Source organism: Nomascus leucogenys, chromosome 6 (genome assembly GCF_006542625.1).
Source record: "Nomascus leucogenys isolate Asia chromosome 6, Asia_NLE_v1, whole genome shotgun sequence".
NCBI lineage: Eukaryota > Metazoa > Chordata > Mammalia > Primates > Hylobatidae > Nomascus > Nomascus leucogenys.
Window position 1 is genome coordinate 39,675,602 of NC_044386.1, and position 26,649 is coordinate 39,702,250.

The 26,649-nt window shown below is 42.6% G+C and overlaps 1 pseudogene; it reads left to right on the top strand.

The window, feature by feature from the left end:
- Positions 1-22,404: 22,404 nt before the first annotated feature.
- LOC100579873 lies at positions 22,405-24,925 on the top strand (annotated as a pseudogene).
- The last annotated feature ends 1,724 nt before the right edge of the window (positions 24,926-26,649 follow it).

Here is a 26,649-nt window from a genome sequence, read left to right on the forward strand (position 1 = left end):
TTCTTCCCCTGCAGGAGGAAACCTCAACAATTCATTCTAGGTTAAAATTTGCTTCAGGGTGCCTTCAAAAATAGAATGACTTAGGCTAATCTTGCCTTTTGAAATGCTCCAAATGAGACATGTTCCTTGTATCCGAAAAGTCTTTGGCTGGGTAGGAGAGCCACAGGAAAGACCTTTTAAATATTGACAAGTTTAAGTATTAATAAGCCCATTTCATGCATCACTGTAGTGCCCCTCCTCAATTTTTTGATCAGTCAATATCTCTCCCAATCACAGAGCAAAATCATAAATGACATGTTAGTATTCTGAATCCAGTGCTTCTTTAAAAATGTATTATAATCTAATAGTGTCTGTCAGGAACTCAACTTTGGCTGGGCATTTGAAAATCAATCAATATTATTCCTCACGTTAACAGCAGAAAAAATATATGATAATCTCAGTAGATACCAAAAAATTTTTTTAATTCAACCCTGTATATTATTAATGTAAAAATCATCTTAGCAAATTAGAAACAGTGAATTCCCTTAATTTGATACATCATATCCATAAGAGATGTACACATAACATCTCACCAAATTGTAAAATATTAAAATATTGAGAACTAACAATTTCTTATTGAAATAGGAAAACTCCCAGTAACTGGACCCATTCTCTTACCCCCTGCCCCACGCTCTTACCACCTCACCCGATAAAAACCCAAGGAGTTTCAATAGTGCCTTCCAGAATGATGAAATTTTCACCATAATCCTATCACTGCCTGAAGCAATTAGCAAGGTAAATAAGTGTTAATCCCCACATGATTGGATTTTGGTATCTGACTTCCTGTACAAGACAGAATGCTATAAAAACCCACAGTCAGGGATGAACTGAGCCATTTGCTCTTTTGCTAGACTAGCTGTGTGACTGAGCTGGTCAAGCCTTGGGAGGCTGAAGCTATGGAGTTCTGTCCATCAACCTTGGAAGAGCTGTCTTGGAGGCAGGCAGGTCCAGAGCCCCACATGCCATGGGACCTGAACCGAGAGCAAGCCTGGGCCTGGGCACTGGATAACTTCCCTGTGCTGAGCCGCCACTCCTGCCAATGCCATCAGCTCTGCGGGAGCTCTGCTGCGGGCTGGCTGCTGCACAGCACCCGCACGGGGCACAGAGCCCTTCCCGGAGATTAGAGGGGCCAAAAACGCCTTCGAGATTCCCATGTCCAGGAGTCAATGGTGAAACCACAAACGGGCTCCAGTCACCTCAAGAAGACGCAGATGCTAACGACGGTGAGGTCCAAAGCCGCCTGAACCAGCCCGGAGATGCCAGCGCCTGCGGAGGTGGAAGTATACACGCCCAGGGCGCCCTCTGCAGTTCAGGCCGCCCCTGGAAGCTGCTGAAAATCCACGATTCCATCAGGAAGGAACTCGGAAAGCAGAGGAACCCCAGCCTTGCTGCAGGCCTACAGCAGGACCCGCTTCAACTGCTGTTCTGGAAGGAGCCCGAGGCACCCCAGTGGGGACCCTCTTGCCGTCCCTGCGGACATTTGCACTGGAACTGTGCCCTGCACGCATAAGAGCCTTGAGGTCTTTGCTGTGGAGATCACTCCATAATTTGTTCTTCCTCTCCTGAATGTCCTAAACATTTTTCATTTAGAAAAACTCTCTTCATGGAATGAATAATATGTAATATGCTTAGGAACTGTTCTTTTAGATCTACTCAAAATTGCTATGGTTCCTCCATTGAAGCTGTACACTTTGATTAAAGCCTTTCCCTTATCCTCCACCTGTGGAGTTGATTTTGAGCTGGTAAATCAAGATTGGTATAGATGGCTGGGTGCGGTGGCTCACGCCTGTAATCCCAGTACTTTGAGAGGCCGAGGCGGGGGGATCACGAGGTCAGGAGATGGAGACCTTCCTGGTTAACACGGTGAAACCCCGTCTCTACTAAAAATACAAAAAATTAGCCGGGCTTGGTGGCGGGCGCCTATAGTCCCAGCTACTCGGGAGGCTGAGGCAGGAGAATGGTGTGCACCCAGGAGGCGGAGGTTGCAGTGAGCCGAGATTGCGCCACTGCACTCCAGCCTGGGCGACAGAGCGAGACTCCGTCTCAAAAATAATAATAATAATAATACTGCCACAAACATAGGTGTATAAATACCTTTTTGAATCACAGCTTTCAAACATTTGGGATGTATACACAGAAACAGATTTGCTAGATTGTGTAATATTCTATTTTTAATTTTTGAGGGGACACCATACTGTTTTCCATGTTTTTATTTTGAAGGCAAACTCTGTGGCTTTCTTTATAGTCAGATAATCAGTGAGGAGAGGGAGAGGAGGAAAAGCAGACTGTGAGACTTCAGAATTACATTGCGGCACCTAAGCTTCTCTACATTGAAATTTAGAACTATCACTATAGGAAAGAAAAATGTCTTCAGAGCTACACAAAGTTAATGCCAACCCCTAGTTTCTGGGTCTTAATTTCTAACATCTGCATGACAGTAAAATTTCAAAACCCAAAGTGTGGTTTCTCGTGTACGCCTTTTTATCTAAGTCCAGAGATTTTGATGTGCATGGCTAGAGGCTGAAGCTATGGTGGTGCATAAATCTTTCTCCTGGGTCACCTAAAGAAAGAAGTGAGTGTCAGATGCTGCTGGTCTTGAGATGGGTGGAGACTGTGAGAGCATAGCCTCCCTGGGCCAAGTGACCATACCCATGAGCCTTCAGTTTTGCTGGATCTTAAAGTACAATTCATGTGGATCCTTGAGGTTGGCAAACTTCACACTGGCAAGATTCTACAGCTTCCTGGAATTGTCTGACCTGAAGCTGGTACCCTGGAACCTCATGGCTATCAATTCAAAAGGCACAGGGCTGGGGGGGTCTTCCTCATGTCCCCCTAAATTTAATTTCCACCTGTACCCTGTTAATGTAAACTTCATGCCATTCAAGGAGATTTTATTGATGACTGTTCTTTTCTGTCACCAGGGAGGGCATGGTCAGTTTCAAGAGAACTCCAGCGCAGTGGTCCACTGCCCCTTCCCACTCTGTTGGTATCCACAGCTATACAAAGACACCCTGGAGTTCAGCGTCCAATTCTGACCTGTATCACAGACCTTTTCATGCTCCTACCCACCTATATGTACTTCTAATCTTGACTCCACCCAAACCAAATCAATTCCACAAGTTGACAATAAGGAATAGGCTTCAGTTGTCATGTATAAAGAACTATGAATTCTGAGTTAACCTAAAAGTAAAGCTCCTTAGCATATTCTTGATTGCATAAAGATAGTTTTTATAATTGTGAAACCTTTAAGGTACTTTGGAGAGGAAGCACTAAATAAAGAATGATCTCCATCACAGAGGGCACAGTTTCAAGGAAGTTCACAATAAAAAAAAAAGTTAGTTTTGTTCCCACTTACAAGTGGGAGCTGGATGATGAGAACACAAGAACATATAGAGGGGAAAAACAGACACTGGGGCCTATCGGAGGGTGGATGGTAAATGGAGAGAGGCAGGAAAAATAACTAATGGGTACTAGGCTCCATACTTGAGTGATTGATATGGTTTGGCTGTGTCCCCACCAAAATTTCATCTTGAATTGTAGCTCCCATAATCCCCTTGTGTATTGGGAGGGACCAAGTGGGAAGTAATAGAACCATGGGGCCATTTTTCCTATGCCATTCTCATGATAGTGAATAAGTCTCATGAGATCTGACAGTCTTATAAAGGGCAGTTCCCTGCACATGCTCTGTTGCATGCTGCTATGTAAGACGTGCCTTTGCTCCTCCTTTTCCTTCTGCCATGATTGTGAGGCCCCTCCAGCCGTATGGAACTGTGAGTCCATTAAGCCTCTTTTTCTTTATAAATGACCCAGTATTTCTCCTAGCAGTATAAAAATGGACTAATACAGTGATGAAATACTGCATACAACAAACCCCCATGACACATGTTCACCTAAACAATCACACACATGTACCCTGACTTAATGCCAACATCTAGTTTCTTTCAAAGAAATTGAAAATTCTTTCAAAGAATTTCTTTCAAAGAAATTGTTAAATTTTCACATAAATACTAGAATGCTCAAAATTAGTCATTTCAAACAACACTAATTTCAGAAGATCCCTTTTATTTAGATGTCTTGCAACTATTTCTCTTTATCTAAAATTGCATAATCTTATATCTGCCTGCTTTTTAATAATTGTACTTAAAGTATAGTTATATTTTTAAAATAAATATAACTTGGAGAGACCCGAGGTACTTGATATTGTCTAGACACATTCATTATCAATTCTCTACAAATTCTGCAGCCACCATCAGAATTCTTATGCTTCCTCTTTTGGAAGCTGTCAATTCTTCAATCTTAACATGTAATTTATGTATGACCCATTCCAGTGCTTCTCAGCCTTTATTAGCATTTGAAGATACTGTTCTTGCCATCGGTTTTTTCAAGGTATCTGCTGAGGCTGCTTCCTTTCAGTGATTACGGCTTCTTGAGTCAAAATAGTTTTTTTCTGTGTCTTGATGATGTGGTTTGTGTTTATCTCTCATCTACTAAAACCATATTTGTAAATGAAATATTAGTAGATTTAAGTTCCATTGTTTTCTCTATAGGATTAACTACAGAATATTCTAGCACATGTTTTGGTTCTTGCTGTACCAATAAGAGACTTCACAATGGAAGGCAGTTCCTACTCTTGGTGGAGAAGTCTGTGGCTGTGCAACTCTCCAGAGGGATCTATGTCTGTCCAGTACACCAACCCCAGCCATGCTCAAGTTCATAGGGTTTGGGCATTTGTGCATTCCAATTGTTGTAACAGTTTCCTATGAGTGGTCAAAGTCATGCTCTGAAGTCCAGATTATGATGGAGCAGGCAGCCTGAGAGATGTCGGGGCAGTGCAGGATAAATGAGACAAAGAGGCTATACCTGCCCCACCTGACTCCCAGCACCCCAGCCAGCTTCACTGTGCGCCACCAACCCCACGTGAAGGACATCCCAACCTCCTCCTTCACCACTTATTATTATATGATGTAACTTATAAACAATTTAAAGCAGGGGTCCCAATCCGCCAGAAACAGACTAGTACCAGCCTGTGGACTAATAGGAACCAGGCCACACAGGAGGATGTGAGCAGCAGGCAAGAAAGCATTACTGCCTGGGCTCTGCCTCCTGTCAGATCAACTACGCCATTAGATTCTCATAGTAGCACCAACCTTAACGTGAACTGGCCCTGCAAGGGATCTACCTTGCATGCTCCTCATGAGAATCTAATGCCTGAAGATCTGAGGTGGAACAGTTTCATCATAAAACATCCCCCCAACCCTGACCACCCATCCATGGAAAAATTGCCTTCCACACAACCAATCCCTGGTGCCAAAAAGGTTGGGGAGCTCGATTTAAAGAACTTTATTAATGTCTGTTTCCTGCCTTCATGTGGGAGGTCACAGTCAGCTTCGAAACTCCAGCAAGTGGTCTACCCAGCTGTCCCCTCCCACCTTGTTAGTATCCACAGCTCCTGAAAGGCCCCCTGGGATTTAGACTAAAGCATGATCGTACCATTGCATGCCAGCCTGGGCAAAAAAGTGAGACCCCACCTCAAAAGAAAAAAAAAAAGGAAAAAGAAGAAGGAAAAAAAGCTCTGAGTTGGATCCCTGCCCCCTTTCTATCAGCTTTGGGTCCATCTATACTAATCTTGATTTACCAGTCTTGATTTCACAGGTGGAAAATAAGGAAAAGGCTTTAAACAATGTACAATTTCAATAAAAGAACCACCACAATTTTAAGTAGATCTAAAATAGTTCCTTAGCACACTGCATATTATTCACTCTATGTAGAGAGTTTTTCTAAATGAAAAATGTTTAGGACGTTCAGGAGAGGAAGAACATATTAAAGAATGATCTCCACAGCAGAAGCCTCAAGGCTCTTATGCGTGCAAGGCACAGTTCCAGTGTAAAAGTCCGCAGCGACGCCGTGAGGGCACCCACTGGAGTGCCTCCGGCTCCTTCCAGGGCAGCAGTTAAGCAGGACGTGTCGCAGGCCTGCAGCAAGGCTGGGGTTCCTCTCCTTTCCGAGTTCCTTCCTGATGGAACCCTGGGGTTCCCGGGGGCGGCCTGAACTGCAGAGGGCGCCCTGGGCGTGTGTACTTCCACCTCCGCAGGCGCTGGCATCTCCAGGCAGCTTCAGGCCGCTTTGGACCTCACCGTCGTTAGCATCTGAGTCTTCTTGAGGTGACTGGAGCCCGTCTGTGGTTTCAGCCATTGACTCCTCAAAATGGGAGTCTCGAGGCCGTTTTTGGCCCCTCTCATCTCCGGGAAGGGCTCCGTGCCCGGTGGAAGCGCAGTGCAGGAGCCAGCTCGCAGCAGAGCTCCCTCAAGAGCTGATGGCATTGGCAGGAGTGGCGGCTCAGCACAGGGAAGTTATCCAGTGCCCAGGCCCAGACTTGCTCTCGGTTCAGGTCCCATGGCATGTGGGGCTCTGGACCTGCCTGCCTCCAAGACAGCTCTTCCAAGGTTGATGGATGGAACTCTACAGCCTCAGCCTCCCAAAGCTTGACCAGGTCCGGCCAAGTAGCTAGTCTAGGAAAAGAGCAAATGGCTCAGTTCATCCCTGACTGTGGGTTTTTATAGCATTCTGTCTTGTACAGGAATTCGGATACCAGAATCCAATCATGTGGGGATTAACACTTATTATCTTGCTAATTGCTTTAAACCATGATAGGGTTGTGGTGGAAAGTTTATCATTCCAGAAGGCACTACTGAAACTCCTTGGGTTTCTATTGGATCAGGCTGTAATAGGGTGGGGCAGGGTGTGAGAGAATGGGTCCAGTTATTGGCAGTTTTCTTATTTCAATAAGAAATTGGCAGTTTTCAGAATTTCACAATTTGATGAGATGTTAGATGTACATCTCATATAGAAATGCTTTATCAAATTAAGAGAATTTGCAATTTCTAATTTGCTAAGATGACTTTTATATTAATGAAGCAGGGTTGAATTTTTTAAAAGATTTTTTGTATCTACTGAGATTATCATATATTTTTTCTGCTGTTAATGTGGAGAATAGAGATTGATTTTCAAATGCCAAACCAAAGTTGAGTTCCTGATAAAGTCCATTAGATTATGATGCATTTTTTAAAAGTATATTACTGGATTCAGAATGTTAACAGATAGTTTATGATTTGGCCCTGTAGTTTGGGAAAGACATTGGATGATCAAAAAATTGAAGAGGGGGCGCTAGAATGACGCATGAAAAGGTCATATAAATACTTAAACTTGTTGGTATTTAAAAAGGACTTTCTTTCTATGTAGTTGTCCCACTCAGTCAAAGACTGTTAAAATGTAGGGAACATGTCTCATTTGCAGCATATTGAGAGTCGAGATTGGCCTGAGTCATTCTATTTTTGAAGGCACTCTGAAACAAATTTTAATACAGAGTGAATTTTTGAGGATTCCAACAACAGGGGAAAAACACTGAAGTACATAAGGTGAGCAGAAAGGTATGTTTTAATGGCCTGGCTTCCCCAAAAAAAATTACTGAAATAAACACTCACGTGAGATTGCTTTATTCAAGAGTGCTGTCCTTAAGAAGTGGGAGTGAGAAGAAAAAGGAGAGGGGCAGGGATGAGCATATTCAATGCTGTGCTTCCTAGTTGTCCAAGCTTGGTATCAAGCATGACCAGAGGTGACTTTATTATTAAACCAATAAAGTTTAACTGTAAGGCAAACTTCCAAAGAGTTTGTAAAACATTTGTCTTAAAATATTTTTATAATTCTCTTAAACAGAATCCTCTACTACTTATATTAACACTGACCCCACAAACTGGAAACCGCTGTGAACACTAATGGTTGTTTGATCTCATGAAACCATCTTCTGAGAGGCCTTATGAATAACTGCTTCTCCGCACAGTTCACTTGGGAGGAAGAAAAGGACAGAATATATCCACTGTTGGGAGATAACACAATTCTCACAACAAAAGACCCCAGTGTACCAAACAGAAGAGGCAGGGAACACTAGTATTGAGTTGGCATTCACAGATTTTCATGCATGTAAGTTAGCATGACAACTACAAAGTTAGGCCACGTCTCATACATTTTCAGCAGAGCAGGGGGAAGCAGGATGAATTCCTTTCTCTCTTCGAAGGAAGAGAGAACACCTTACAATAGTATTTTGTCATCTGCTAAGAGACCCTTAGCTCATTCTGGAAGTACTTTTAAGAAACACTTACATATTATTATTTGTTCTGTGACCATGGGTATATTGATATATTACAAAAACTTGAGATTCAACTTTATCTTCAGATGGACAAATCTAAATTCAAATGGTTCAACTATGGATTAAGAGTCACCATATTAAATGTGATATTACTGGTCAATTTCTTTTATGGATTTTAGGAAAACACTCTCATATAGTATAAGCAGAAAACTATTTATTATGGGATAAAATTCGCTTAAAATATGATAAAAATGTGTAGACATAGATTTTAGACTGAACGTCAGGGAATGATTTTCTGAACCACATTGCAAACTGGCTCCCTAAAACGAGATTCTGTCAGAAATCAGTAAACACTGAATCACACAGCAGCTGAGCCACCCTGGGCTTCTCTCTTCAGAAACATGCCTCACATATTAGACGACTGGATCTATCCAAGTGTCTATAGGGAATAAATGTATACAGTAATTATCATGATCTATTTTTGGTGGACAAATACTATTTATTTAAAAAACAATCTGGCAATACTCCATAAAATTAGGTTATGCATTTTCAATGCACAATTCAGCTGGAGGATGATGTATATCCTAAACAAATCCTCATGAGAATGAGACTAATATATGTGATATTGGTGATTAGGTTGCATCTGAGTCTCCCTTGTGGGACACTGGAGAGGGAAAGTGTGGCAGAGGCTCATCAGAAGCTGATATGCTGAAGTTGGAAGCAGCAGGTAAAATGTTCCTATAAAGATCTTAGAAACTTGTCAATAAATGGAAAATAATAAACAAAATAAGATACACACTGCAATATTTTTGTAATAATTGAAAATCTATATACACAAAAAATGTGTCACATTTAAGACTGATTGCTACAAAACACACAACAGAAATAAAAATAAAATAGCTGGAAATAAAATAGTAATAAGAATTTCAGTAGAAGTGGCCGGGCGCGGTGGCTCACGCTTGTAATCCCAGCACTTTGGGAGGCCGAGGCGGACGGATCACGAGGTCAGGAGATCGAGACCACGGTGAAACCCCGTCTCTACTAAAAGTACAAAAAAATTAGCCGGGCGTGGTGGCGGGCGCCTGTAGTCCCAGCTACTCGGAGAGGCTGAGGCAGGAGAATGGCGTGAACCCGGGAGGCGGAGCTTGCAGCGAGCCGAGATCGCGCCACAGCACTCCAGCCTGGGTGAGAGAGCGAGACTCCGTCTCAAAAAAAAAAAAAAAAAAAAAAAAAAAAGAATTTCAGCAGAAGTATGAAAGGAGATAAAAGGCAATAAGTAATAAAATGCACCTAATTACATAAAATAGGATTGGGGCCTGCACAAAGCACTGTTAAAAATGTTAAATCAATTCAACTTATTTTCCCCTTAGGTATAAAAATCACAGCACCTTTGAGGTCTCCCTTTCATATAGTTAGATGAGTGTAGACACAAATAGAAAATCTATGGCTGCCGGGAGCAGTGGCTCACGCCTGTAATCCCGACATTTTGGGAGGCCGAGGTGGGCCGATCACCTGAGGTCAGGAGTTTTAGACCAGCCTGGCCAACATGGAGACCATCTCTACTAAAAATACAAAATTAGCTGGGCGTGGTGGCGCATGCCTGTAATCCCAGCTACTCGGGAGGCTGAAGCAGGAGAATCGTTTGAACCTGCGAGGCGGAGGTTGCGGTGAGCCAAGATCGCGCCATTGAACTCCAGCCTGGGCAACACAAGTGAAATTCAAAAACAGAAAAAAAAAAGAAAGAAAAAGAAGGAAGGAAGGAAGAAAGAAGAAAACATATGGCTTTACGGAAGTCCTGGGATGCTCCCTTTTTTTTTTTTTTTTTTTTTTGAGACAGAGTCTTGCTCTGTCGCCCAGGCTGGAGTGCTGTGACGCGATCTCGGCTCACTGCAAGCTCCGCCTCCCGGGTTCTCGCCATTCTCCTGCCTCAGCCTCCAGTGTAGCTGGGACTACAGGCGCCCGCCTCCACGCCTGGTTTTTTTTTTTTTTTTTTTCTGTGCTTTTAGTAGAGGCGGACGGGATGCTCCTTTTCACAACCTAGCCTATTTTATTCATTACTCTATGTGATTGGCATGCTGCAGGACCTGGATTCTGAATCCAGATTCTAGCAGAATTAGCTTTCTGATCTTGGACTATGATCTAACCTCATTGAGTCTCCTATCTACAACCAGTCAATGCCTCTAAAATATGCAAGAAGCATGAGACATAGTAGGTGTAATTGTCTAGGCTGCCCTGCAATAAGGACACACTTTCTATAGTGAATAGACAGTCAGTAACTGGATCGTGCCACGAGTGGGACATCTCCATTGCTCTCTTTCCTTGGCTAATTCAATCATAGCAACCCAGCAGCGTTTTCAGAGTATCTTCCAGAATGATACAATTTTCACCTTAATCCTACTCTGAAATGATTTGCAAGGCAAATTAGTGTTAATTTCCTCCTTATTTGAATAGCTGGTTTCTGGCCTATATACAAGAAAAAGCATATTATAAAAACACACTCAGGCCGGCATGGTGGCTCATGCCTGTAATCCCAGCACTTTGGGAGGCCAAGGCTGGCAGATCACGAGGTCAGGAGTTCAAGACCAGCCTGACCAACATGGTGAAACCCTATCTCTACTAAAAATACAAAAATTATCCGGGCATGGTGGCGCGCACCTGTAGTCTCAGCTACTCAGCAGGCTGAGGCAGGAGAATCGCTTGAACCCGGGAGGCAGAGGTTGCAGTGAGCCAAGATCACGCCACAGCACTCCAGCCTAAGTGACAGAGCAGGACTTCGTCTCAAACACACACACACACACACACACACACACACACACACACACACACTCAGTACTAGCCTGAGTCATTTACCTCTTTTCCTAGTTCAGCTACATGGCTGGCCTCATCACAAGGCTGAACCCATGGAGTTCTGTCCACCAACCCTGGAAGAACAGTCGTGGAGGTAGGCAGGTCCAGAGTGCTTGTCACATGCCACCAGGACAGGACCAAGAACAAACCTGCACCTGAGCACTAGATCACTTGCTGTGCTGAGCCACCACTCCTGCCAATGCCCTTTGCTCCGTGAGGATGTAAAATCAGGTGTGTGTGGGCTGCTGTTTTGGGTTTCCAGCAGGCTCAGAGCTGTTCTCAGACTCAAGAGGGACCCAATCACCATCAAAACCCACATGTCCGGAAGTCAATGGCTGAAACCTCAAAGGAGCTCCAGTCATTTTAAGAAAAGATGAATTCGGCCAGGCATGGTGGCTTGTGCCTGTAATCCCAGCACTTTGGAAGGCTGAGGGAAATGGGTCACCTGAGGTCAGGAGTTCGAGACCAGCCTGGTCAACATGGTGAGCTCCGTCTCTACTAAAAATACAAAATTAGCCAGGCATGGTGGTGCATGCCTGTAATCCAAGCTACTTGAGAGGCTAAGGCAGGAGAATCACTTGAACCTGGGAGGCAGAGGTTGCAGTGAGTCGAGATCGCGCCATTGCCCTCCAGCCTGGGCAACAAGAGCGAAATTCCCTCTCTAAAAAAAAAAAAAGATGGATTCTGCTAATGGCAGGGTTCAGTGGGCCCCAAACCAGCCAGGAGATGCCAGCACTTGCAGAGCTGAACAGACACATACCCAGGACGTCTCCTTAAACTGCTCACAATCAAGGCTTGAAATACTGAAGAACCCTGAAAGGGAAAAAAATCTTTTTCTTGCTCATGACTCACAGTGAGATAGGAGTTTGGCAGGACTAGTTTCTCAAGACAAACAGGATGCTAGGTCCCCAAGACACAGATCACAATACCCCGTACAAGATTCCTTTAAAAAAATTTAAAAATTGTTTTAAAAAAGCCCAAACCAGCTAGAAGGAAAATGGCATAAAAGCTACCTCTGGTTACCTTCATTGCTCATTATATGCTGATTATTATGCATTGGCATGCTAAAAGACTACCACCAGAGCAATGACTGTTTATAAATGCCATGGCAATGCCCAAGAGTTACTCTGTATCTTCCGTAAGGTAGATAAACTCCTGGTCCACAAGCTCCTGCCTCTTTCCCAGATAACTGAAGAAATAGTCGACCCCTCATTTAGCATATAATCAGGAAATAGCCGTAAAATAGCCAGCTAGCTGCCCTGTCCCCTGGTGCTACCCTGACTACGGGGGTAGCCTTCTTTTTGTTTCCTTAATAGACTTGCTTTCACATTATTCTGTTGGCTTGCTCTTGAATTCTTTCTGGTACAAGCAAAGTATCCACTTGGCTTCCCTGGCTGAACGCCAATTCTGGGGGTATTCTTGCATCAACAGCACTACTGCCTTCAACCAATGCCCTGGAAGGAGCTCCTCACACCTCAGTGGGGACCCTCATGATGTTATTGTAAACTTGCTTGGGATTCTGCCTTCTAGATAGAGGCAACAAGAGCAAGAAGTCTGTATGTTGGAGATCATTCCTTGTTTAGTTCTTCCTCTCCAAAGTACTAGGAGCAAGGAGTCTATGATGGAGATCATTCCTTATTTAGTTCTTCTTCTCCAAAGTACCTTAAAGATTCCCCAATTATAAAAACTATCTTTGTGTAATCAAGAATATGCTAAGGAACTTTACTTCTAGATAGACTCAGAATTCATGGTAGATGGTAAATTTTGTTATGTGTATTTTACCACAATAAAAATAAATAGAAAATAAAAGACAAGAAGGAAATGAACTGCCCTGCTTCTCACTAACATCCCAAGTTGTCTTTGAGGACACACCTCTCCTCAAGCTTTTCTCTGCCTAGAGAATAAGATTGCAGTCTCTGCTCCAGGACTAGCAATGTGGATTGGGGCAATAATAAACTATTAACCAGGGTTCCTCAAAAGAGCTTTCCCTCCACAGGTTAAGGAGTACCTTTTCTTTTTATCACTTAAACCACCCTATCACAGATTGAGTTTCGTCTAAGATGTTAGGGTTTTATGTTAATACCACTAATTCCATCTTCTGTTACAATTTGCTTCTAGAATTAATATCACCACTATGCTTCCTATGATCTGATTAGGACCACGCACTTGGCCAGAAAAGTATAAAAACACAAAAGCTGGTGTCTCCTGCTGTGAGATTGGATGGAACACCTTTTCCCTTGTGTTCAGGAGCCCTTGGTTACACAATTCCATATTGCTTTCAGATTGGCCAGCCCAGAGGAAATCTTAGCGGGTAATCTAACCTGGGTGTTGCACACAGAGGCAGCCCTGAGGGAGCCAAAGCCAGGGCTGCATTCATAGTCCCTTTATCCCCTGTTAAAAGGTTTCAAATTGAAATCACAATCATGTCATCTAAGATAACAATTACTTTCTCTTTACAATTAATTGCCATTCAGGGATGTTGTGGTTTGAATGTTTGTCCCTTCTGAAACTCATGTTGAAACTTAATCCCCAATGTAACAATATTGAGAGGCAGGGCCTTTAAGCAGTGATTGGGTCTTGAGGGCTCTGCCCGTTTGATGTCTTAATCCATTTATGGATTAACAGTTAATTGATTAATGGAATAATGAGTTATCAGAGGATTGGGATTGTGGTTTTATTTTTTTTTAAAGTAGATTTTGAGACTTCAGAACAGAAAATGAGGATGATCAGATGGGAAGCCCCCTCCACATCCAAACTACAAAAACACTCTAACTCATCTTTCACCATCTACTTATTTTTCATGACATGGATAATTGACATTTAATTAGTCTAATAATGAGTGCAAAGCAAACACAGCTCTAGTTCCACGTTCCAATAAGATGCAACATCTAAGCTTCTCTATACTGATACTTAGAACTGCCACTATGTGAAAAGATTGATGTAATCACAGATAGACTAAATTAATGCCATCATCTAGTTTATGGTTTTGATTTCTAATATTTGAGGGGACAGGAAAGTGTAAAAGTCCCAAGTGTATTCTCTACTGCATGTTTTTCATCTCTGCCCAAGGATTTTGGTGTAAAGGCTGGAAACCTTTATACCAAATCTTTACACTGAAGTTGTGAAGACACACAAATCTTTCTGCTGGGATGCCCACAAGAAGGAATGAGTCTTAGTTGCTGCAGGACCTGAGATGGGCAGAGATTGTGAGAGCCTCCCATACACTTGTTGTTCTGCACTGAAATGTGTTTCTCCAAAATTCATGATAATTTTGATTAACTAATCTCCAAGTGATGGTATTTGGAGATGGGGCCTTTGGGAGACAATTAAGTTTAGATGAGGTCATGAGGGTTGGGGTTTCATAAGGGGATTAGTGCCCTTATGAGAAGAGGAAGAGATACCAGGTCGCTCTCCTTCTCTCCCTTTCTTCTCTTGCCCCTCTACCCACTTCTCTCTCTCCTAATGTGCCATGTGAGAACAGAGCTACAACACGGCCATTGGCATGACAGGAAGACAGCCCTCACCAGGAGCTGAATCACTGGCGCTTTCATCTTGGACTTCCAGATCCTGGGCAAGACTCACCAAGGCAGACATCTGTAGCTGCCTGGAATTGTCTCATCTGGAATTGATGCTCTGGAACCCTGTGGTTGTTAACTCAGAAGGCACAAGGCTAGGGATCTTCTTTCAGTCCTCGTTAATCTATCTCCACTCTTCATTTTCTATTTTGCTTTTCAAGTAATGAATTTATTTTTCCAATTAATGTAGCCAGCTCATGGTACAGCATATTAAAGCATAAAGTACAAATCCAAGGAAGGTAATACCTTTACTATGTTATAAAACTTTGACAAATCAATATATTACTTTTTATTATAATAAAAGCATATGTTTCTGGGAGTCATATGCTACTTTAGGGATAATTTTTACTCCAAAAATATTTAAGTACTAAACCAAAACACTGGTTTTTAATGGTGGTTTATAGCAGAGCAAGTTGTTTTATACACACTAATATCATTTAAAACTGAGCAATTTCTCCTTTTAAAGTGAATTTCCTTATGCAAACTGTTGAAGTTTACAGCAGCAGGGCAATTGTGCGTATATAAGAGGTGGCTCTGCTTTGTTCTGAAGTTCCACCAAAGTCAGGTAGTGTTCCCAGGTGTGAAAAGCTTTAAAATTCTACCTTAAAATGATTCAATGTCAATGCAAACTGCCAAGTACTTTTTGAAAAATTTTTAAATTTTCACATAAATACTGGAACTCTCAAAATTAGACAATCATTTCAAACAACACTTATTTTAGATGATCCCTTTTATTTAGACACCCTGAACCTCTTTGTTTTTATCCCATGTCACAAAGTCTTCTATCAGTCTATTTTTTAAAAATTCTACCTAGGATACGGTTTTAAAATAACAGATTGCCAGGTTGGAGAGACCTGGGGTACTTGATGTTGTCTTCCAGCATTCATTATCATTTCTCTGTAAATGATGCTGCTACTATCAGAGTTCTTATGCTTCCTGTTTTTGAAGACAGCAATTTCTCAACCTTAACATGTAGTTTAAGTATTACCCATTCCAGTGCTTCTCAGCCTTTATTAGCATTTGAAGACATTGTACTTGTCTTCAGTTCTTCAAGGTAACTGCTGAGGCTGATTCTTTTCACAATGATTATGGTTTCTTGAGTCAAAATAATTTTTTTCTGGGTCCTGACGACTATGTTTTGGCTCTTGCTGCAACAGTAAGGGACTTGCAGTTCCCACTGTGTGCAGAGAAGTCTGTGGCTGTGCAACTTTCCAGAGGGATCTATATATCCTTCCAACACATCAACCCACACCCTGCTCAGGTTCGCAGGGCTTGGGTATTTGTGCATTGCAGCTGTTGTAACAGTTTCCCACGGGTGGTGAAAGACAGTCCAGATCTGGATGGTGCAGGAAGTCTGCTAGATGTCTGTGAAGCGCAGGGGAAAATGAGGTGAGGAGGCTACACCTGTCCCACCCCATCGGGGGCCCTTCAACCAGCTTCGCTGTGCGCAGGTGCCGTCGGCTCCAAATGAGGCGATCCTCCACTCTTCGTTACAATGTAACATTTAAACCATTTAAAGCAGAGCTTCGCAACGTTTTTGGCACCAGGGACCAGTTTAGTGGAATATAATTTTTCTACGGATGGAGAGGGGTGTGGGGATGGTTTCGGGATGAAGGTGTTAGAACTCAAATAATCAGGCACGCAATAGATTCTCAAAAGGAGAGCAAAATCTAGTCTTAGTCCTGAGCATGCGCAGTTCACAATAGGGTTCGCACTCCTGTGAGAATTTAATGCCGCAGATCTGACGCTAGGCGGAGCTCAGCCAGTAACGCTTGCTTGCCCACTGCTCACCTCCTGCTTTGGGGCCGGGTTCCTCACCGGTCCGTGGTGGGGGGGATTGGGGACCCCTGATTTAAAGAACACTGCTAATGCCTGTTTTCTGCCTTTATCTGGAGGGCCACAGTCAGTTTCGAAGCAACTCCAGCATATGATCCACCCAGCTGCCCCCTCCCACCCTGTTAGTATCCACAGCTCCTCAAAGGCCTCTGGAATTTAGACTAAAGCCTGATCACGCCACTGCACACCGGCCTAGGCGACCCAGCGACACCCCCATATTAAATAATAATAATAATACTCAAAAGAAAAAAGAAAAAGCTCTGAGCTGGGTCTCTGCACCCTTTCTGTCTGCTTCAGGCCCATCTATACCAATCTTGATTTACTAGCTTTGATTCCACAGTTGGAGAATAAGGGAAAGGCTTTAATCAACGTGTACAGTTTCGATGGAAGAACCATCACAATTTTGAGTAGATCTAAAAGAAAAGTTCCTTAGCACATTGCATATTATTCACTACATGAAGAGAGTTTTTCTAAATAAAAATGTTTAGGACATTCAGGAGAGGAAGAACAAATTAAATGATCTCCACAGCAGAGACCTCAAGGCTCTTATGCGTGCAGGGCACAGTTCCAGTGCAAAAGTCCCCAGAGACAGCATGAGGGTCCCCACTGAGGTGCCTCGGGCTCCTTCCAGGGCAGCAGTTGAAGCAGGTCGTACTGTAGGCCTGCAGAAAGGCAAGGGTTCCTCTCCTTTCCGGGTTCCTTCTTGATGGAATCGTTGGTTTTCAGCAGCTTCCAGGGACCGCCTGGACTGCAGAGAGCAGTCCTGACTCCACACAGGTGGAGAATAAGGAACAGGCTTCAATTGTCATGTACAAAGAGCTATGAATTCTGAGTTGATCTAAAAGTAAAGCTCCTTAGCATATTCTTGATTACATATAAATCAAAGTTTTATAATTGAGAAAACTTTAAGGCACTTTGGAGAAGAAGAACTATATAAGGAATTAACTCCATCATAGAGACTTCTTGCTTCTAGATGGACAGTCCCAAGGAAGTTTACAATAACATAATGAGAGTCTCCACTGGGGTGTGAGGAGTTCCTTCCAGGGCATTGGCTGAAAGCAGTGGTGCTGTTGATGCAAGGATACCCCTAAAATTGGAGTTTAGCCTGGGAGACAAAGTAGATAATTGACTTTGAGCCAGAAAGAATTCAAGAGCAAGCCAACAGAGTAATGTGAAAGCAACTTTATTAAGGAAACTAAGGAACAAAAAGGAGGCTACCTCATAGTCAGGGTAGCAATGGGGGCAGGGTGGCTAGCTGGCTATTTTATGGCCACTTCTGGATTATATGCTAAACAAGGGGTCATGTCTTATCAAGAGGGTATTGTGACCTGTGTCTTGGGGACCTAGCCTCCTGTTTGTCTTGCAAAACTAGTCCTGACAAACTCCTATCTCACCGTAAGCCATGAGCAACGAAAGGTTTGTTCCCCTCCTCTCCTTCCTGGGTTGCTCTGTATTTCAAGCCCTGATTGTGAGCAGTTTATGAAAGCATCCTGAGTATGTGCCTGTTCAGCTCTGCAAGCGCTGGCATCTCCTGGCTGGTTTGGGACCGTGAACCCTGCCATCGGTAGAATCCATCTTTCTTTAAGGTGACTGGAGCTCCTTTGTGGTTTCAGCCACTGACTCCTGGACATGTGGGTTTTGATGCCCATTGGACCCTTCTTGAGTCTGGGAACAGCTCTGTGCCTGCTGGAAACCCAGCACAGCAGCCCACACATACCTGTTTTTACATCCTCACAGAGCTAAGGGCATTGGCAGGCATGGTGGCTCAACACAGCAAGTGATCTAGTGCCCAGCCTCAGGTTTGTTCACAGTCCTGACCTGGTGGTATGTGACATGCACTCTGGACCTGCCTACCTCCAGGACTGTTCTTCCAGGGTTGATGGACAGAACTCCATGGGTTGTCTTGTGACAAGGCCAGCAATATAGTTGAGCTAGGAAAAGAGGTAAATAACACTGGCTAGTACTGAGTGTGTTTTTATAGCATGTTTTGTCTTGTAATAGGCCAGAAACCGGCTATTCAAATAAGCAGGGGATTAACACTAATTTGCCTTGCAAATTGGTTCAGAACCTGATAGGATTAAGGTGAAAATTGTATCATTCTGGAAGATACTCTGAAAACACTGCTTGGTTGCTATGATTGAATTAGCCAAGGAAAGAGAGCAATGGAGATGTCCCACTCGTGGCACGATCCAGTTACTGACTGTCTATTCAGTATAGAAAGTGTGTCCTTATTGTAGGGCAGCCTAGACAATTACACCTACTATGTCTCGTGCTTCTTGCATATTTTAGAGGCATTGACTGGTTGTAAATAGGAGACACAATAGGTTAGATCATAGTCCAAGATCAGAAAGCTAATTCTGCTAGAATCTGGATTCAGAATCCAGGTCCTGCAGCATGCCAATCACATAGAGTAATGAATAAAATAGGCTAGGTTGTGAAAAGGAGCATCCCAGGGCTTTCTTAAATCCATACATTTTCTTTTTTTGTCTACACTCATCTAACTACATGAAAGGGAGACCTCAAAGGTGCTATGATTTTTATTCCTAAGGAGAAAATAAGTTGAATTGATGTAACATTTTCAACAGTGTTTTGTGCAGGCCTTGATCCTATTTTATGTAATTAGGTGCATTCTGTCAGTTATTCCTTTTTATCTATTTCCTACTTCTACTGAGATTCTTCTTATTAGTAACTGTTTTACTTCTAGCTATTTTATTTTTATTTATATTGTGTGTTTTGTAGCAGTCTTATATGTGACACAATTTTATCTATATATATTTTTAATTCTTCCAAAAAGTACTGGGTGTATATCTTATTTCATTTATTATTTTTCATTTATTGGCATATTTCTAAGATTTTTATAGGTACACTTCATTTGCTGCTTCCAACTTCAGCATATCAGCTTCTAATGAGCCTCTGCCAGAATTTCCCTCTCCAGTGTCCCACAGGGGAGACTTAGATGCCACCTAATCAACAATATTTCATATGTTAGTCTCATTCTCATGAGAGAATTTATTTAGGATATACATCGTCCTTCAGCAAAATTATTCATCAAAAATGCATAACCTAATTTTATGGAGTATTGCCAGATTGTTCTTTAAATGAATGAAACGTTTGTCCACCAAAAATAGTCCATGAGAATTACTGTATACATTTTTTCCCTACGGATACTTGGATTGACCCAACCATCTAATATTTGCTGCGTGTTTCTGAAGGGAGAAGCCTGTGGTGGTTCAGCAGCTAGACAGATACTGATTTCTGACAGTATCTTCTTTTAGGGAGCCAATTTGCAATGTGGTTCAGAAAAATCATTCCCTGACATTCAGCCTAAAATCTGTGTCACACTTTTCTATCAGATTTTTTTCATTTTTTTCTTTTTTTTTTTTGAGACAGTCTTGCTCTATCGCCCAGGCTGGAGTGCGGTGGCACAATCTTGGCTCACTTTTACCTTTGCTTCCCAGGTTCAAGCTTTTCTCCTGCCTCAGCCTCTCAAGTAGCTGGGATTACAGGTGACTGCCACCACACCCAGCTAATTTTTTCTTTTAAAAATTAAAAGAAAGTGGAGATGGGGTTTCACCATGTTGGCCAGGCTGGTCACGAACTCATGACCTCAAGCAATCTGCCTGCTTCAGCCTCCCAAAGTGCTCGGATTACAGGCATGAGCCACCACAGCTGGCCTCTATCAGATTTTTTTTTTTTTTTTTTGAGACAGAGTCTCTCTCTTGTTGCCCAGGCTGGAGTGCAGTGGCGTGATATCCACTCACTGCAACTTCTGCCTCCTGGGTTCAAGCAATTCTCCTGCCTCAGCTTCCTGAGTAGCTGGGATGACAGGCGCGTGCCACCACACCCGGCTAAGTTTTGTATTTTTAGTAGAGACGCAGTTTCACCATGTTGGTCAGGCTGATCTCGAACTCCTGACCTCGTGATCCACCCCCCTCGGCCTCCCAAAGTGCTGTGATTACAGGCGTGAGCCACCGTGCTTGTCCTAGATTTTGATGACCTTTACACCATAATAAATCTTTTTATGCTTATACTATTTGAGAGTGTTTTGTTTCTTTTCCTAAAAGCCATAAAAGAAATACAACAGTAACATCACATTTAATATGGTTAGTCTGAATCCAGAGTTGAACTATTGGAATTTAGATTAGTCCCTCTAAAGATAAAGCTGAATCTCCAGTTTATACAATGTAGTAATTTATCCAAGGTCATGGGACAAATATGTACATGTTTCTTAAAATACCTCCTGAATGAGCTGAGGGTATCTCAGAAGATAGCAAGATATTATTGTAAGGTGTTCTCTGTTTCTTTGAAAAGAGAAAGGAATTCATCATGCTTCCCCCTGCTCTGCTGAAAATGTATGAGATGTGGCCTAACTTTGTAGTTGTCAGGCTACCTTGCAGGCATGTAAATATGTGAATGCCAACTCAATACTAGTGTGCCCTCTCTCTTCTATTTGGTACACAGCAGTCTTTTGTTGTGAGAATTGTGTTATTTCACCAACAGTGGATATATTCCATTCTTTTCTTCCTCCTAAGTGGACTGTGCCGAGAAGCAGTTATTCATAAGGCCTCTCAGAAGATGGTTTCATGAGATCAAACAACCATTGTTGTTCAGAGCAGCTTCAAATTTGTGGAATCAAGTACGGGATTCTCTTTGAGAGAATTATAAAAATGTTTTAGGTCAAATGTTTTACAAACTCTTTGGAAGTTTGCCTTACAGTTAAACTTTATTGGTTTAATAATAAAGTCACCTCTGGTCATACTTGATACCAAGCTTGGGCTACTAGGAAGCACGGCATTGAATATGCTCATCCCTGACCCTCTCCTCTTTCTTCTCACTCCCACTTTCTAAGGACAGCAATCTTGAATAAAGCAATCTCACACGAGTGTTTATTTCAGTGATGTTTCTCGGGGGAAGCCAGGCCATTAAAATATGCCTCTCTGCTCATCTCATGTACCTCACTGTTTTTCCCCTGCTGTTGGAATCCTCAAAAATTCACTCTGTATTAACATTTAGTTCAGAGTACCTTCAAAAATAGAATGATTCAGGCCAATCTTGACTCTTGAAATGGCACATGAGACATGTTCCCCATATCTGAAAAGTCTTTGACTGAGTGGGACAACTACATAGACAGAAAGGCCTTTTTAAATATCAACAAGTTTAGTTTTTTATGCCCATTTCATGCATCACGCTAGCGCCCCCTCCTAAATTTTTCCATCAGCCAATATCTCTCCCAATCACAGGGCAAAATTGTAAACAATATGTTAGAATTCTGAATACAGTAATATACTTTTTAAAAATGCATCATAATCTAATTGAGTTTATTGGGAGCTCAACATTGGTTTGGAATTTGAAAATCAATCTCTAATCTCCACATTAACATCAGAAAAAATAAATGATTTTCTCAGTAGATACAAAAAATCTTTTTAAAAATCAACCCTGCTTCATTATTAATATGAAAGTCATCTTAGCAAATTAGAAACAGTGAATTCCCTTAATTTGATAAAACTTATCTATTAGAGATGCACAGCTAACATCTCACTGAATTGTGAAATATTGAAATATTAAAATCTGCCAATTTCTTATTGAAATAACAAACTGCCAATAACTGGACCCATTCTCTCACCCGCCTGCCCCACCCTATTACTGCTTGATCCAGTGAAAACCCAAGGACTTTCAATAGTGTCTTCCAGAATGATAAAATTTTTACCATAACCTTATCACAGTCTGAAGCAATTAGCAAGGTAAATAAATGTTAATCCCCACATGATTGGATTTTGGTATACGACTTCCTGTACAAGACAGAATGCTATAAAAGCCCACAGTCAGCGATGGACTGAGCCATTTGCTCTTTTCCTAGACTAGCTATGGCTGGGCCTGGTCAAGCCTTTCCAGGCTGAAGCTATGGAGTTCTGTCCATCAACCTTGGAAGAGCTGTCTTGGAGGCAGGCAGGCCCAGAGCCCCACATGCCATGGGACCTGAACCGACAGCAAGCCTGGGCCTGGGCACTGGATAACTTCCCTGTGCTGAGCCGCCACTCCTGCCAATGCCATCAGCTCTACGGGAGCTCTGCTGCGGGCTGGCTGCTGCACTGCGATTCTACCAGGCACGCAGCTCTGCCCGGATATGAGAGGGGCCAAAAACGGCCTTTAGACTCTCATGTCGATGAGGCAATGGTTGAAACCACAGACGGGCTCCCCTCCGCTCAAGAAGACGCAGATGCTACCGACGGTGAGATGCAAAGCGGCCTGAAGCTGTCTGGAGATGCCAGCGCCTGCGGAGGTGGAAGTACACACGCCCAGGGCACCCCCTGCCGCCCAGGCCGCCTCCGGAAGCTGCTGAAAACCTAGGATTCCATCAGGAAGGAACCCGGAAAGGAGAGGAACCCCAGCCTTTCTGCAGGCCTGCAGCACGACCTGCTTCAACTGCCCTGGAAGGAGTCCGAGGCACTCCAATGGGGAACCGCATGCCGTCCCTGCGGACATTTGCACTGGAACTGTGCCTGCACGCATAAGAGCCTTGAGGTCTGTGTTGTGGAGATCTTTCCTTAATTTGTTTTTCCTCTCCTGAGCGTCCTAAACATTTTTCATTTAGAAAAACTCTCTTCATGGAATGAATAATATGCAATGTGCTTAGGAACCCTTCTTTCAGATGTACTCAAAATTGCTATGGTTCCTCCATTGAAACAGTACACATTAATTAAATCCTTTCCGTATTCTCCACCCGTGAAATTGATTTTGAGCTGGTAAATCAAGATTGGTATAGATGGGCCTGAAGCAGACAGAAAGGGGGCAGGGAGTTTTTTTTTTTTTTTGAGCTGGGGTCTCGCTAGTCTTCCTGGGTAGCCCAGGCTGATGTGTAGTGGCATGATCATGCTTTAGTTTAAATTCCATGGGGCGTTTGAGGAGCTGTGGATACTAGCAGGGTGGAAGGGGACAGCTGGGTGGATCACTTGCTGGAGTTGCTTCAAAACTGACCCTGGCCCTGCAGATGAAGGCAGGGAACAGACATTAACAGTGTTCTTTAAATCAGCAGTCCCCAATCTTTTTGGCACAAGGGACTGGTTTTATAGAAGACAAATTTTCCATGGATGGGGGGTTGGTAGACAGGGATAGTTTGGGGATGAAGCTGTTCTACCTCAGATAATCAGGCATCAGATTCTCAGGAGGAGCACACAAGGTAGATCCCTTGCATGTGCAGTTTACAATAGGCTTCGTGCACCTATGAGAATCTAATGTCTCTGCTGATCTGACAAGAAGTGGAGCTCAGGTGGTACGCTGGGCTGCTGGCCACTCCCCTCCTGCTGTGCCACGGGGCTCCTGATGCTAACGGTGGAGGGTGTCCAGGTTCTTGACGTCTTGAACAAAGAATTGGACAAAATGCGCAAGCAAAGCAAGGTCGGAATGAAGGGATTTATTGAAAACAAAAGTACACTCCACGGTGTGGTAGTGGGCCTGAGCATAGGGGCTCAAAGGCCCCGTTACAAAGTTTTTGTGAGTTTAAATACCCTCTATCTGGGGTACGCCCTATGTAAATGAAGAGGATGAAGTAAAGCTTCAAAGTCATTTACTGGGTGTATGCCCTATGGAGAGGATATTTCCTGTTATAGCTGAAGTGTGAATGGGCCTTATGTTCCCGGCCTCCAGACCCTATTTTCTTGCCTCACTAACAGGCCAGGGTCCAGTACAGGCAAGCTGTCTGGGGAGTTGGGGGACCCCTCCTTTAAATAGTTTAAAGTTTACATTGTAATAAGTGCTGGAAGAGGGGGTTGGGATGTCCTTCACATGAGGCCGATGGCGCCTGCCTACTGCGAAGCTGGTTGGCCTGCTGGGGGTGCAGTGGGGCAGGTGTAGCCTCTTTGCCTCATTTTCCCCTGCACTGCCCAGACATCTCCTGGACTGCCTGCACCATCAAGATCTGGACTTCAGAGCACATCTTTGATCACCTGTGGGAAATAATTAAAACAGTTGCGATGCACAAATACCCAAAAGCCCTATGAACCAGAGCATGGTGTGGGTTGATGGGTTGGACAGACATATAGATCCCAATGAAGAGTTGCGCAGCCACAGACTTCTCTGCACAGAGTGGGAACTACAAGTCTCTTATTGGTACAGCAAGAACCAAAACATATGTGCTAGAATATTCTGTAGTTAATTCTATAGAGAAAACAATGGAACTTAAATCTACTAATATTTCACTTAAAATATGGTTTCAGTAGGTGAGAGACTTATACACAAACCACATCCTCAGGACCCAGAAAAAGATTATTTTGACTCAAGAAGCCATAATCACTGAAAGGAGGCAGCCTCAACAGTTACGTTGAAGGACTGATGGCAAGTAGGATGTCTTCAAATGCTAACAAAGGCCGGGAAGCACTGGAATGGGCCATACATAAATTACATGTTAAAAAATGAAGAATTGATGGCTTCCACAAGAGGAGGCATAAGAACTCTGGTAGTGGCTGCAGCAGCCTTTGTATTGAATTGATAATGAGTGTGTGTAGACAAGTACCCCAAGTCTCTCCAAGCTGGCAATATATTTATTTTAAAACCATAAATATATTTTAAGTAGAATTTTTAAAAAGTAGGCTGACATAAGACAGTGACTTTAGATCAAAACAAAGAGATGCATGGCGTCTAAATAAAAGGGATCATCTGAAATTAGTGTTGTTTGAAATGACTGTCTAATATTGGAAATTCCAGTATTTATGAAAAATTTAACAATTTTTTGAAAGAAATTATTCCTCTTAATGTTTATTTTAAATTCATGGTACATATGCAGGTTTGTTATTTTGGTAAACTTGTGTCATGGGAGTTTGTTGTACACATTATTTTATCACCCAGGTATGAAGCCTGGTGCCCATTATTATTTTTCCTGATCCTCTCCCTCCTTCCATCATCCACCTTCAATAGGCTCCAGTGTCTGTTGTTCCCCTCTTTGTGTCCATGTGTTCTCACCATTCAGCTCCAGCTTATAAGCGAGAACATGTGGTATTTGCTCTTCTATTCCTGCCTTAGTTTGCTAAGAAAAAACGGTCTCCAGCTCCATCTATGTTCCTGCAAAAGACATGATCTTGTTCTTTTTTATGGCTGCATAGTATACCATGGTGTATATATACCACACTTCTTTATCCAGTCTACCATTAAAGAACATTTAGGTTGATTCCATGTCTTTGCTATTGTGGATAGTATGGTCTTTATGGTAGAACAATTTATATTCCTTTGGTACATACCCAGTAATGGGATAGCTGGGTCAAATGGTATTTCTGTTATTTGGTCTTTGAGGAATTGCCGTGCTGTTTTCCACAATGGTTGAACTAATTTACACTCTCACCAACAGTGTATAAGCAAAATTTTAACGTTTTCTTAAAAAGTACTTGGAAGTTTGCATTGATATTGAATCAACTTGAGGTAGAATTTTAAAGCTTTTCATACTTTGGAACCCCACCTGGCTTTGGTCCAACCCCAGAACAAAGCAGAGCCATCTCTTACATACAAACAATTGCCCTGCTGCTGTAAACTTCAACTGCTTGCACGAGGAAATTCAATTTAAAAGGAGAACTTGTATAGCTTTCAAACATATTAATTTGTTTCATAATAATAACTTGCTCTGCAAGTTATTTTAAAACATCATTAAAAACCAGTGTTCGCCGGGTGTGGTGACTCATGCCTGTAATCCCAATGCTTTGGGATCACAAGGTCCGGAGTTTGAGACCAGCCTGGCCAACATAGTGAAACCGAGTCTCTACTAAAAATACAAAAAATTAACCAGGCTTGGTGGCAGGCACCTGTAATCCCAGCTACTTGGGAGGCCAAGGCAGGAGAATCATTTGAACCTATGAGGCGGAGGTCGCAGTGAGCTCAGATCACACCATTTCACTTCAGCCCGGGCTACAGTGCGAGATTCTGTCTCAAAAACAAAACAAAACAAATAAACAAACCAGTGTTTTGGTTTACTACTGAAGTATATTTGGAGTGAAAATTATCACTAAAATAATATATGACTCTAACAAAAATGCTTTCATTGTAATAAAATGTACTATATTGATTTGCCAAAGTTTTGCAACCTAGTAAAGGTTGCAAAAGGTCCTTGGATTTGTAGTTTGTGATTTAATATGCTGTACCATGGACTGGTTATGTTAACTGGAAAAATAAATTTGTTACTTGAAAATCCAAACAAAACAAAAAACAAAAAGTGGAGGCAGATTAAAG